The sequence below is a fragment of the Coccinella septempunctata genome, chromosome 2 (genome assembly GCF_907165205.1).
Source record: "Coccinella septempunctata chromosome 2, icCocSept1.1, whole genome shotgun sequence".
Lineage (NCBI taxonomy): Eukaryota > Metazoa > Arthropoda > Insecta > Coleoptera > Coccinellidae > Coccinella > Coccinella septempunctata.
In genome coordinates, this window is record NC_058190.1 from 16,951,504 (window position 1) to 16,957,880 (window position 6,377).

General features: G+C 27.0%; 1 long non-coding RNA gene across 2 annotated transcripts; it reads right to left on the reverse strand.

The window, feature by feature from the left end:
* Window positions 1–480: 480 nt before the first annotated feature.
* LOC123308302 lies at window positions 481–5,790 on the reverse strand. 2 transcript variants are annotated; one of them, XR_006537083.1, is made up of 2 exons: window positions 5,753–5,790; window positions 481–3,250 (listed from the first exon to the last, which is right to left on the reverse strand). It is a non-coding gene; the product is annotated as an uncharacterized LOC123308302 (long non-coding RNA). The 2 variants fall into 2 exon arrangements; XR_006537084.1 differs by lacking the exon at window positions 5,753–5,790 and adding an exon at window positions 5,396–5,554.
* Window positions 5,791–6,377: the final 587 nt, after the last annotated feature.

Sequence of the window (6,377 nt, forward strand, 5' to 3'; positions counted from 1 at the left end):
AGGACTGTAGCATAGAATTGTGAGTTGAATGAAAATTATTTTTAAAACCGTATATAGAATATAATAAGAATTCTTTAGATAGGTTAGATAGGAATCATTGATTCAAATTTTAAAATTTGTTATTTGGAGAATTAATTAATAAATTGTTAATTTTTTTTAAATCTTTCAAAATTACATACTCGGACCTACCCTGAGACAATTCAAAATTCAACAAAATTTATAATAATCAACGCGGCGCATCAATACAATTTGGTTCTGAACGTGGGCATCATTACAAAAATTGGCGCCCAACGTGGGGCATTTTGAAAGATATTTTTTTTAATTATCACTTTATCTGAAAATTCAACTTTCTAAATTTAAAATTCTTTAATTTATCAAAATGATGACTCGTAGTAAATCGATTATGTCTGAGAGTGAGGAAGAGGTATCTGAACAAGTACAACAAAAATCTATTGGGGATAATAATGATGAAGACCAAAATACAACTACATTGGAACAAATCATGAAATTTTTACAAGTACAAAAATCAGATTTGGCCAAAGATTTTAATTCAATTAAAACTGAAATTAGAGAATATAAGCAAGAAATACGAAATGATTTGGAACAATCGATAGAAAATGTTAAACAAAATCTAATTTTATACACCGATGAAGCAATACAGGAAGTTAGACAAGAATGTATGGACAAAATTGAGAAAGAAGCGGAAAATATCTCAATCAATTTTAGGCCTGCAATAGAAATGATGAATAAAACAGTTTGTAATAACAGAGAACAAATTAAAATACTTCATTCAGAATATCAAAATTTACAAAATTCAAGTAATACCAGTTCAATGTTGTTTCAAAATTATCAAAATTTAGAGTTTAAGTTTGATGGTAATTACAAAAACTTGAATCCAAATTCATATTTAGAAAAATTGAAAAACATTTCTCAAAATTGGCAAGTGATTAAAAATGTAATAGATAAAACTATGATAGGAGAGGCAAATTTGTGGTGGTCCATTCAATCAGAAGAATTTGAAAATTTTGAAGAATTTGAAAAAAATTTCTTATCATTTTATTGGAGTGCTTCTATCCAATCAGAAATTAAAAAATTATTGGTAACTGGAAAATATCGTGAACATTTTAAAGATAGTTACGTTGAATATACTCTGAAAATATATCAAAATGCACGATACCTAAGTCCTAAATTAACAGAGTATGAGTTAATTCAAGCATTGGCAAATCACTACCCGGAACAAATTTGTCAACATATTATGATTACAGAGATACTTACTTTAAAGGAATTGATTAAATATCTGCAACGAGTACAAGGCATATTGAATAGTAATAATAGAACTAATCCAAATGAATATCAGAGAAATTATATATCTAATGATCCAAGCAAATACCATCAGAATTACCAAAATGGACAATATAATCGATATAATAGACAGGAAAATCAATATAATAATAACCGTTGGAATAATAATCATAAAGCAAATCAGAATAGGTATAACAATAATGAAAGGACTAATCAAAATTCACATAATACCAATTACAATAACAATAAATTTCAGGATAGAGACAGACAATATCAGAACAATCAGACTTATAACCATACTAACAGACAAAATACATATAGACAAAATTCTAACCGATATAGAGAAAACGTAGACACGACAGAAAAACCAAAAACCGGAACATATAAAACAGATCCAGACAGAATAACACTTCATGCTGAACAGGATTTTCAAATACATGCCTCGGACAATTAAAAACTGCTTACGCTCATCCTAGAGAATTTATAACGTTAGATGATGAAACTGAACCGATAGAAAAAACCACACTTTTATATTTAAATTGTAACTGTAATAATGTAAAATTTCAAATGTTGAATGACACAGGAAGTGAGGTGAATCTGATTAATGAGACTATAATTAAAAAAATACCAAATTACCAACAATCAATAATGAAAATACCACAAATCAACATGATAGGATATACCAATAAAAAATTAGCTCAAAGTAATAGAATTATACATTTAAAAATTCAAATCGGTGACCAAAATTTCAATATAGAATTTGTGGTGGTTAAAGACATGATATACGAGGCTATTCTAGGCATTGAAACCATGCATAATTTAGAATTAGTATTTGATATATCAAACAAGAAGGTTTTCCGACATGGCAAATTATTAACAGAAATGATAGATTCAATAGATAATACAGTTGAAAATAATACCTATAATCATGATAAGAAAATAACTAATAATATTTCATTCAATGATACTATTATGGAAGCTATTCAAGTAAAGCCCATAGAGGATACAAGTATATATGAATCTCCTATAAAGAATCCACATAAAAGAATTGATTATTTTGAAGTCATAAACTTAAATGAAAATTATAATTGTGATAATTTTGCCAATGACGAAAGTAGTGATATACCAAATTATTTGAAAAATGAAGAGAGAATACCTCAGTATGATTTGTCTTTAAAAGAAACCTTTACAAATTATAATAAAAAACAAGACATTAATGATTCAAATATTGAAAAGAAAGTTTCTACTTTTAATAATAGATTATGCCAAAATGAAGATAATAGATACCTTGAACGTGATAAAGAAGTGACATATATAGATAAACTGAAGATAATTATAAGACAAATGATATGCAAAGAGGAACATAAAAATTTATTATTTAATAATATATTAAAATTTCAAAATTTATTCAACAACGAAAACAGAATTGCTAAGAATTATGTGCATAAAATTGAGGTTTTTAATATACAAAATTTTAAAAGTAGAAACTATCCTATTCCATATTGCTACAGGGAGCAAGTTAAATTTGAGTTAGAAAAGCTTCAACAAAAGGGAATTATAGTTAAAAGCAAAACAAGTTATATAAATCCTATAGTAATTGTTAAAAAAAAATCAGGTGACATTAGAATTTGTTTAGACGCTAGAAATTTAAATCAATATACGAAACCCCAATATGAAACTCCCATAAATATAAATCATGTTTTTGGCAGAATAACACATGCAAAATATTTTACTAAATTAGATCTTTTACATAGTTTTTGGTTAATCCCTCTTCATAAGGAATCACAACAATATACCGGATTCATGATAGATGGACAAGTTTATCAATTCTTGGTTGTACCATTTGGACTCCAATCAGCTTGTTCTAGTTTAGTTAAAGCTCTGAATAGTATACTAGACAAATTTGATCAATTTTGTATACATTACATAGATGATATTCTTATTTTTTCTGAAACAGAAGAGGATCATGTTAAACATGTGTCTATTATTTTAGAGAATTTAGAAAGAGAGGGTTTGAAATTGAACATAGATAAAATAGAGCTCTTTGTAGATAAAATTAAATATTTAGGGTTTGAAATTAATAGAGAAGGGGTATGTATGGATGAGGATAGAATTGAAGCCATAAAAAATTTACCTAGACCCACTAATATTAAAAGTTTGAGAGGTTTTTTAGGAACCATAAATTATTATAAAAGACTAATACCAGATATATCACAACACGAAATCATGTTGTTAAATTTATTAAAGAAAAATTCACAATGGAAATGGACAGAACAGCACGAGACTTCATTCAACGAAATTAAAAATATATTTTTCCAAAATTTGAAAATTTTTCATCCAGATTACAATTTGAAATTTATCATAAAAACTGATGCTTCAATAGACCGTTTGGCAGGAGTTTTAATACAGATACAAAACGGTGTAGAAGTTCCCATAAGTTTTATTTCTCGTATAACAAAAACATATGAAAGGGGTTATAGCATATCAGAACTTGAATTTTGTGCAATTATATTTGCAATATCAAAATTTAGATTTTATGTATTGGGAAAAAAATTTACAGTTCAAACTGATCACTCAGCTTTAGTTCATATTATGAAGAATAGATTTGGTAATTCCAGAGTACATAGATGGATATTGTTATTGATGGAGTATGATTTTGATATAGAATATATTCCAGGAAAGAATAATATCATAGCTGATTTTCTAAGTAGGCAGACCCAAAATAAGAAAATAATTAAGAATTATCAGATTGGTTTAAACATTTTAATGAATGACAGGGGAATTTTTTCAAGTGAGTTAGTAAAGTTAGATCAACAAAATTTGGATTCAAAATTAAAACAAAAATCAAAATTTAAAAAGGGGTATTATGTTCAGCAATTAAAAGAAAAAGAATTATATATCATCACAAATGACTTGAGTTTTAAAATTCTGAAGGAATTACATGAAAAGTTTGGTCACATAGGTGCGAGGAAATTGTGGATTATATTCAGAGAAAACTATTTAACTGAAAAAGATTATAAATTAGCTAAGCATGTCACAAGAATATGTCATATATGCCAACTTGCTAAAACAAAAAATTATTTCAATCAAAATGAACCAAAAAGTATAATTTCTCACCAACCTCTTCAGATAGTGTCTATGGATATTTTAAGTGACTTGGTAATTTCTAGATATGGTAATAAACATTTGTTGGTAATAGTAGACCATTTCACTAAATATGTAAAATGCTATTCGTGTAAACGTATTAATGTAAAAGTTCTTAAAAGCAAACTTATTAATTATTTTCAAATAGTGGGAAAACCTGGAAAATGTATATTAGATAATGCTACTTATTTTAGATCTAAGAAATTCATTAATTTTATGCAACACGAGAAAATTGAATTATCATTTACCAGTATAAGACATCCAAATAGTAATCCATGTGAACGATACATACAAGAGATAATTAAGTTCATGCGAATAGCATGTTACAATAAACAGAATTTATGGGAAGATGAATTAGAAAATATTGAATTTTATATCAATCATGTTCCTAATAATATTACAGAACAAAGCCCAATTAAATTAATGTATAATATAGAACCAGAAAGACCATGGAAAATTGCAGATATTATCAATTACAATAATATTCTTAGTAAGGTCAATAATCGAATATATATCAATGCCAGAAAATTTATCAAAAAACAAAAATTCAAAATTAGAAAACAAATTACTTTTAAAAAAGGAGATTTAGTCATAGTAAAAGCATTAAGAAAAACTGATCGACGTAAACAACAAACAGCAAAATTGATGTTACCATTTCAAGGACCATTCGTTATTTTAAACGATAATGGTTTGAACAGTTATGAGTTGGGATATCCAGAATCTAAATTGAAGAGAGGAATTTTTCATATTTCTCAAATTTATAAGTATCAATCTTAGAAAATGATAAATCAATGTATTTGTATTTCATCTTCAAAATTATGTAGGTATGAAAGAAAACAAAAGACTGCAAATTTCCCAATTTACAATTAGGAGAATTTCCAGTATTTTGTTTTGGGGAATTTGTTATGGTTTCAAAATTATGATGTATGTTCAGATACATAATCCTTACCAGTTTTTTTTCTGTGAGGAATTATAATTTCTGAGATTCAAAATTTCATAGTTTCTATTTACTTTATTTCAATCAGGTATGTCAAGGTAAAGAGCTGAAATGAAAGATTTAAAGAAAAATTGTTGTAATTATTCTGTGACTAATTTAAATTAGTGATATGAAAAAAATCAAGATAGGATAAAAAAAAATTGAAGGAAAGAAACCGTGGAAACGGGATAGTTTTTAGTTGATTGTTTTTTGGGAGAGTTGCAAGAAATGTTATGAGAAGTTATGAAAAGAAAATTGTGAATTCTGAAGAAGTATACCTGAAGCAAACTTGAAATAAAAGCACATTAAAAGTTGATTAGAGGAAATTACCTTTATATAACAGAAAAACATTAAAATTTTCACCGAAGATATAACTTGTTATGGTCATCATACCGTTAATCAAGATCAGGATATCATAAACATTGAATACAAGGAATCATCGTAAGTTTGGACATCAAGATATAACCACATCGACGATTAACCCAGGATTAACCGAAGAAACAATAACATAACCTTACAAATCAAGAGAGAATCTCGAATTGAAATAGAACCATAGATAGCTGATAGAGCATAGTGATTGATAAAAAAGAAATAAGGACTGTAGCATAGAATTGTGAGTTGAATGAAAATTATTTTTAAAACCGTATATAGAATATAATAAGAATTCTTTAGATAGGTTAGATAGGAATCATTGATTCAAATTTTAAAATTTGTTATTTGGAGAATTAATTAATAAATTGTTAATTTTTTTTAAATCTTTCAAAATTACATACTCGGACCTACCCTGAGACAATTCAAAATTCAACAAAATTTATAATAATCAACGCGGCGCATCAATACAATTTGGTTCTGAACGTGGGCATCATTACAGTACGGACGTAGTTTCTCTATGGAAAATACGATGGCGAGGCATTTTTTCTCGGATACTGAATAGTTTTTCTCGGCTGGGTTTAAT